Below are 6628 nucleotides of genomic sequence, written 5' to 3' on the forward strand. Positions count from 1 at the left end.
GCTTTTGCCGCGGAGGTCTCTTTTGTTTGGGTATATTTTTGTTGAGTATCTCCACATATGTGGGTGTGTGTCATGTAGGTGTGGGTGGTGTTTCAGATGTGGTGTTTATGTTGACAATCTTCTCAGCGCCAGATATACTGGCTTGTGAGGGAGAGAGCATAGACTCTGGGTTCGTAATGTAATTGCATCTCTCACAAATTGTGTTCCTAGGTGGTAGTAGTAGAGAGTTGTCCATGTACATGAGGCAGTTGCTACACTGTCTCAAGATGCCCATATCAACCAGACTAGCAGAAGAAAGCATAGGAAATTGAGCCAGAGAGAGTTAAGAGGGTAAAGGTAAAGGATGGAAGGTCTAAGAGTAGTACTACTAGGTGATCACACAAGTGCTACTAAGGGAACATTTGTAGCTGGAATAACTCACAAAGGGTTAAAAACAGTGCATCTGTGGTGCGTGATAGGTAAACAAGCCCAAACTGGCTGAAATGCAGGGTTTAAATACCACAAAAAATAGAAGCCTCTAGTAACACAGAAATCTAGCCAATCCTGCTAGTTCCCGCTTTCTGTACCAATCAGTTTATGCCAGACAAGGTCCAGGCAGCCCTCCTACTCTCACTAGCAGAGGAGATATCCCCCTACCAACACAAGATGGCTACCAGAAACACAGAAGGCGAACACAAGATGGCTGCCAGAAACACAGAAGGCAAAAGAAAACAGCTCTTGATGCAGCAAACCTGCATCCAGGCTATGCTACGCAATTTAAGGGTTAAGAACACAGTAAAACTCACAAAAAAAGCACAATTAATCACTTACAGACCAAAACAGAACTCACAGTAAAATGCAGTTAAACAGTAATAAATTGCAGCAAATAGCAATGAAATACAGTTAAACAGTAATGAAATGCAGTTAATCAGTAAATTGCTTTAAAACAGTGCAAATGTGATAAATTAACGACAATCACAACAGTAAAAACAGCTCAAATAAAGCAGCAATTCAGTAGAATACTGTCATCAATTTAATAAGGCTACCAACTAGCAGCAATAAATGTGGCAAGCTACCGACAAGCAGTAACAAATACAGCAAACTAAATGCAGTTGAACACCTAAGCACAAGCAACAAAATGAAGTAGGAAGAGGCACAATATATTTTTTTTTCTTTTTTTTTAAGTAGAAAGTGAGGAGACAGAAGATAATTCAGGGTTAAGAAACTAAAGGGGTGGGCCTTCACAACTGATCTCACTGTACTCATTAACATGAGCTGATGCAATGGGACCGGGAGGAGTGTCCAATATCAAATTTATAGTAGAGGCAGGCAACTCAAAAGCCACCAAGCTTTAAGACCACCACAACAACAGCTGGGCAAATGGGTGAGGATACAAGATCAGAACAGAGGTAAGGACTGAATTCGCTAAACCTAAAAAACAGTTGCACAGTTTAAACACATATGTAGCAAATATTGTTTTAGTTAATCAGAAGTGCAGAAAACAGTTGAAAATAAGCACTCATCTTTTGTAGTCTCACAACAGTTTTTGAAAAACAGCAGAGCAAGGGCAGAAGGCCTAACTCACTGCAGCTTTGAGCAAACAAGCACAAACTGGTTTAAATACTGGCTATTTAAGGCAGGGGAAACAGGAACCAGCCAAATTATCCAACCAAAAATCAAAGCCCTGTAGCAGTAACTCTAGTCAAATCAGACTAAACTGAACCCCCCCACGAAGAAACAGTTAGGCCTCTCAAGACAAAAGATTAACTGCACTACAATATCCAAAGGTCACAAACAATACTAGATTCAGCTCTATGCTAGTGTTTTTCAAGTGCAGCAACAAGTAAAATGAACAGAACAAACAGAGAAACAAAAAGGAGACAAAGATCAGAACAGAGGTAAGGATTCAATTCACTAAGCCTAAAATACAGTTGCACAGTTTAAACACATATGCAGCAAATATTGTCTTAGTTAATCAGAATTGCAGAAAACAGTTGAAGATAAGCACTTATCTTTTGTAGTCTCACAGCAGTTTTTGTAAAACAACAGAGCAAGGGGAGAAAGACCTAACCCATTGCAGCTTTGAGCAAACAAGCCTCCCTTCTATTGTGGACTAAGGACATCAGTCATGCTGCCTTAAGAATGTAGGTTAGTGGATAGCAGAGATGCAACTTTCTGCAGATGAAAAATGAGATCTAGAAAGTCAGAAGCATTAGAGATGGAAGGCACAACAAAAAACAATGTTTATATTCACTTATATGGTCTTTCTTTTACTAGTAAATTCCCAGTGTCAGCTGGCTTACATTCCTAAGATAAAGGCAGTGTTTTACCATGCCATCTCCATTACTTTGCATTGCTTTAAAAATTTTTGTTATTTACCCGTTTCCCATCACAAGTAGTTTACTAACTACCTCTTTCAGAACTTCATGTGTGAAAAGTATTCAAAATATTTCTATTTTTCTTCTTACTGAGTGTCATTTTTAGAATGATAGACAAATGTGTACAGTTGTCTAACAGCCGAAAATGACTATCAGATTCACAGTGTCTGTTGAATACTGTATTAATTTGGTATGAAGCACCTTATCATAGGATCATTTATTTAATTCTCACTGATCAACTCAGATGCTTTAAAGTGAATGCTAGAATTTAATCTTCTAAGGGGAAAATTAACGAATGGAAGCCAAGAATGTAAAAACTGTAGGGAGAAATAAGGAATTAAAATCTCTTAAAGAAGAATGAAACGAAGTTGGAAAAAAGAACCTTCTATTCTTTAGATTTCATTTTCTTGCTGGCAGAGGGTGCAGTAAGCCTATCTTGTTTATTCTTTAAGTTCTTTCAACATTCTGTCAGTCAAATGTTTTGAAGCTGCAGATGAAGAATTAATATATGACTCTTGAATATGTGTTAGGAGTTATGAAAAGACAGTTCCCAGAAAATGAGAACAATATAATCACATCATTTCTTCCAAAATGTGACCAAAATCCTTTTAGTTGTGAGAACTTTGATGACACTTCACTTATGGAACTGACTCTGAAGATTTAGGCTAACAGAATGTTATTGGTCATGCAGCAGTAATCCATCCATTTAAGAAAGCTTTACCTCAAGGAAACTCAAGTAGGAACATTATAGGAATACTAATCTGATTATTTAGATTAAGCTTTGGAAACAAAGGGTGCTGTGTTAATCCTAAATATTGATTGTTCCAAGGCTTTCACTTCCCTGGCATGAGACTATCTCACCAAAATACAGACTAGGTGACCAGTTTCTGAGGCAGATTAAATTAATGCATACAAAGCCTATTGCCCATATTTTAAATTGCAGCAATCTTTCATGCCCAGTCATGCTAGAAAATAATACTGGAAAGGGGTGCCCCTCTCTCCTACCATATATTTTTATAACACTGGATCTCTTGATTATGAGGGGTAGGTAATGCATATCTTGGCAAGAGGTTTAGACACCAAGGACTACTGCCTGAACTGATAATATTCAAATTATGTTTCTCAAACTCTGTTCCCTTTCACAGAATATGGTCTACTCTGGAACCTGTTCATAAAGTTGGTAAAACATCAGGGCTTGGGATATCATCATACACACTTTTACATAACTGAATCTTCCCTAGCAGATTTCAGTAGCCAAATGTTACGAATTTAGGTGAGCAGCTAAAAATTTTATAAATATCTGTGGATCAGAATTACCTCCATCAAGGCATCCAAAAACTTTAATTATATAATGACCCCCAATTAATATTCCAAAACATGCATGCTAATTACCTAGCATCCCCGTTGTAAATCCCACAATATACCGACAGAAAAAGGTCCGGTCGCCCGAACTTTGTACTGTTGGTCTAAAGTGTCCAAAACTTTTTTTTTTAATAAAAAAAAAAAAAAAAAAAAAAAAAAAACGGAGCAACGGAGACTTTCTTTTCTCCATTGCTAGTCTTTCAAAGCATTGATGTACTGGGTATGTGTGGGAATGCAAGTCCCATACACATGCGCAGTACATCAACACAAGGAAGCAGTATACCACCACCGGCGGAAGAACAGCAATGAGCCATCATTATACAAAGAATTTTTTAAGAAAAGTATGTTTTTTTTTCTTAAATAATGTCATTGTATAATAGCAATAACCGACTCCATGGTTGTGGTATATTGAAGATTTACCAACGGTTGGCTTTATTTAATCACTCGGGCTTTGCCCTCATGATTAAACCATGCTAACCATGGGAAAATCTTCAATATACTACACCACGTTGTTGGTTATTGCTTAAATATGGGTAGATCAAAATTACCTCCAACCTAGTGGGCAAGTATCCCATTAATAGATAGATACCTACTGGAAGTAGGATGGGAGGTAATTTCTAGTTGGCAAGTCATGCACTTGAATTTGCCAAACAGATGATGGCCTCATCCAGGTGGATGTTTCAAAATATATACCTCCCCCAACTGCCCCTAGAACTTAAGGCTTAATAGACTTCTTCATTCACTCATTTGGAAATAGAAAAAGCCCAGCTGTTCCAATGCTAAATTACATTTCTCAGAATAAAGGGAAGGAATTTAGTGTTTCTCAGTAAATCACAGTATGGTTTAACCATATGAAGTCCTCAAACAATGTGCTAATCAGAGTTTCAGATCCACGTTTTGATAGAGGGACAGCCTTTGAGAAAGTATGGTAAAGTGGAAGACCTCTTTTATCCCAGCTTTACCTTAGGATGACCTTCCAACAAGTATTTTTATGTAGTTATATAATTTTAATTTATGCGATGATCTCATGTGGAGCACCCTCTTTTAAAGAGCAGCAATAAAACAAAATGACTAATGTAGTTAATACAGTCAAACAGTATATATTGATAATCACTTAAAATAAGCATATCTGTGAGCATAAAACATCTTTAATTAGGAGTTTAAACCTTCTGAGGAGATGAGCATTGCAAAAGAGTGAAGAAACCCCAAGAAATACCTTTGAAACCCTAAGTACAGGAGATTTCTGTCTGACGGATTAATAACAATGGTAAGTCTCACTTAAACCTTATTCTAATGTTACCTCAAGAGGATCATAAAGCTTCTGCATAGAGTTTTGGAAATAAGTCATACTATATAAGCACAACAATGTTATGATATAATAATACATTCACAAAAAATACACTCTCAGATTCATCATTGGACCAGCTGTGTTTTTCCTATTTCCAAATAAATGAACGGATAAGTCTTTTAATCCTTTCTAATATACATAACAATAATGGATGGTATCAATAGAATTTATTTCTATATGCTTATTCCTGCTGCACCTGACAACCATCAAGAATTGCCCTCTCAGCCAATATCATTTGTTTTCCCCTCTTGGTTATTCCCTAATGAAGCTAAGAACTGTCCAAGGAGGACCATCATACCAGCAGCCTCATTGGAGGTTTGTGCCCTCACTGTCATCCTAATATGAGCTGTAACCTCTCCCATGGGTTGTTGGGTGGCAAGTAGCCCACAGTACCACAGGAGCCACTGTGACATATCCTTAAGAGTTCACACTGCCACACGTTAATGGCTTGGTAGCTAAATGCTTGCCATGGACCATCCTTGTAATGCTGTCCCTCCTTTGAAGAATTGTGGCATTGGATGGTCGCAATCCAACTCCTCCCTACTGAGGATAGGCATGCATACTCATCCTCCCTGTGCCAGTATTAATAGATGTCCAACCCTCTACTTGGGCCATAGCCAGGGCTTTATCCCTCTGTACCAAAATAGATGGCTGGTATCAACAGAATATAAATGATAATGTAACAAAGCCTGATAATATTTCAGTCCACCTTCATTTTGTTGACATTAAATTCCATGAAGCTTCAACTAAAAAAAACACATCAATCAAAGTTTTACCTTAACAAAATACAAAAAGGCCATTTTTACACTTCCCTACCACTGTCTTCCTTATTCCTGCTAATTCTATGGTTGCATAGCCAGGCAAAAAAGAACACAACCCACACGAACTGAATCACTACCAGCAGAAAATACACCAACAGTGATTTCCAATGGCGAGCACCAGTCAGAACGTTCTAATCTGGGGAACTGACCTTGACAGTTTGAAACCTGATCCACTTTATATTAGACCAAGAACAGGGAAACCTAATGTATTTTTGTACCATCCCCCCATAGCTGACCATCAGCTGAACTCAAGCTCCCCTCTTTTTTCTCCAGGTCTACTGAAACCAACATCTTCCCCCATTCTTTCTCCAAACCATGTTCAGAGACAGTGAGGATTATGAGGCACCTCAGGACAGTATTACATATGGTTCCAAGAGATTTTTTTGTTTATGCCTTAGATTTCTCACCACAAAGCACACACATACTGTCTCAGGATAGGGAGTTAGCATGCTGGCACTTAATCCTACCTCTGTGGTGGCTCAGCCAGTGCCCTGCCTTCCTGAAGACAATGTCCAATGTGTGTCTCCAACCTCTGTCACAGATCAACCACAAGGTGCATTTGTATGCACTGTCTTCCACCCAAGATAAACATTATTGTCCTTCACCAACTCCTCAGATGCCCAAGCCACTAATAAAACTTGGGTTGCCTTAGCTGTAGTCATGGTTTTAGCCTACTATGCCACACCATTAACAGGGAAACCTAATATTTTCAGAGTTTCTCCAAATCTGCTGTACAGGAG

The sequence above is a fragment of the Protopterus annectens genome, chromosome 1.part0 (genome assembly GCF_019279795.1).
Source record: "Protopterus annectens isolate FY-2018-M chromosome 1.part0, PAN1.0, whole genome shotgun sequence".
In the NCBI taxonomy this organism is placed as follows: Eukaryota; Metazoa; Chordata; order Ceratodontiformes; family Protopteridae; genus Protopterus; species Protopterus annectens.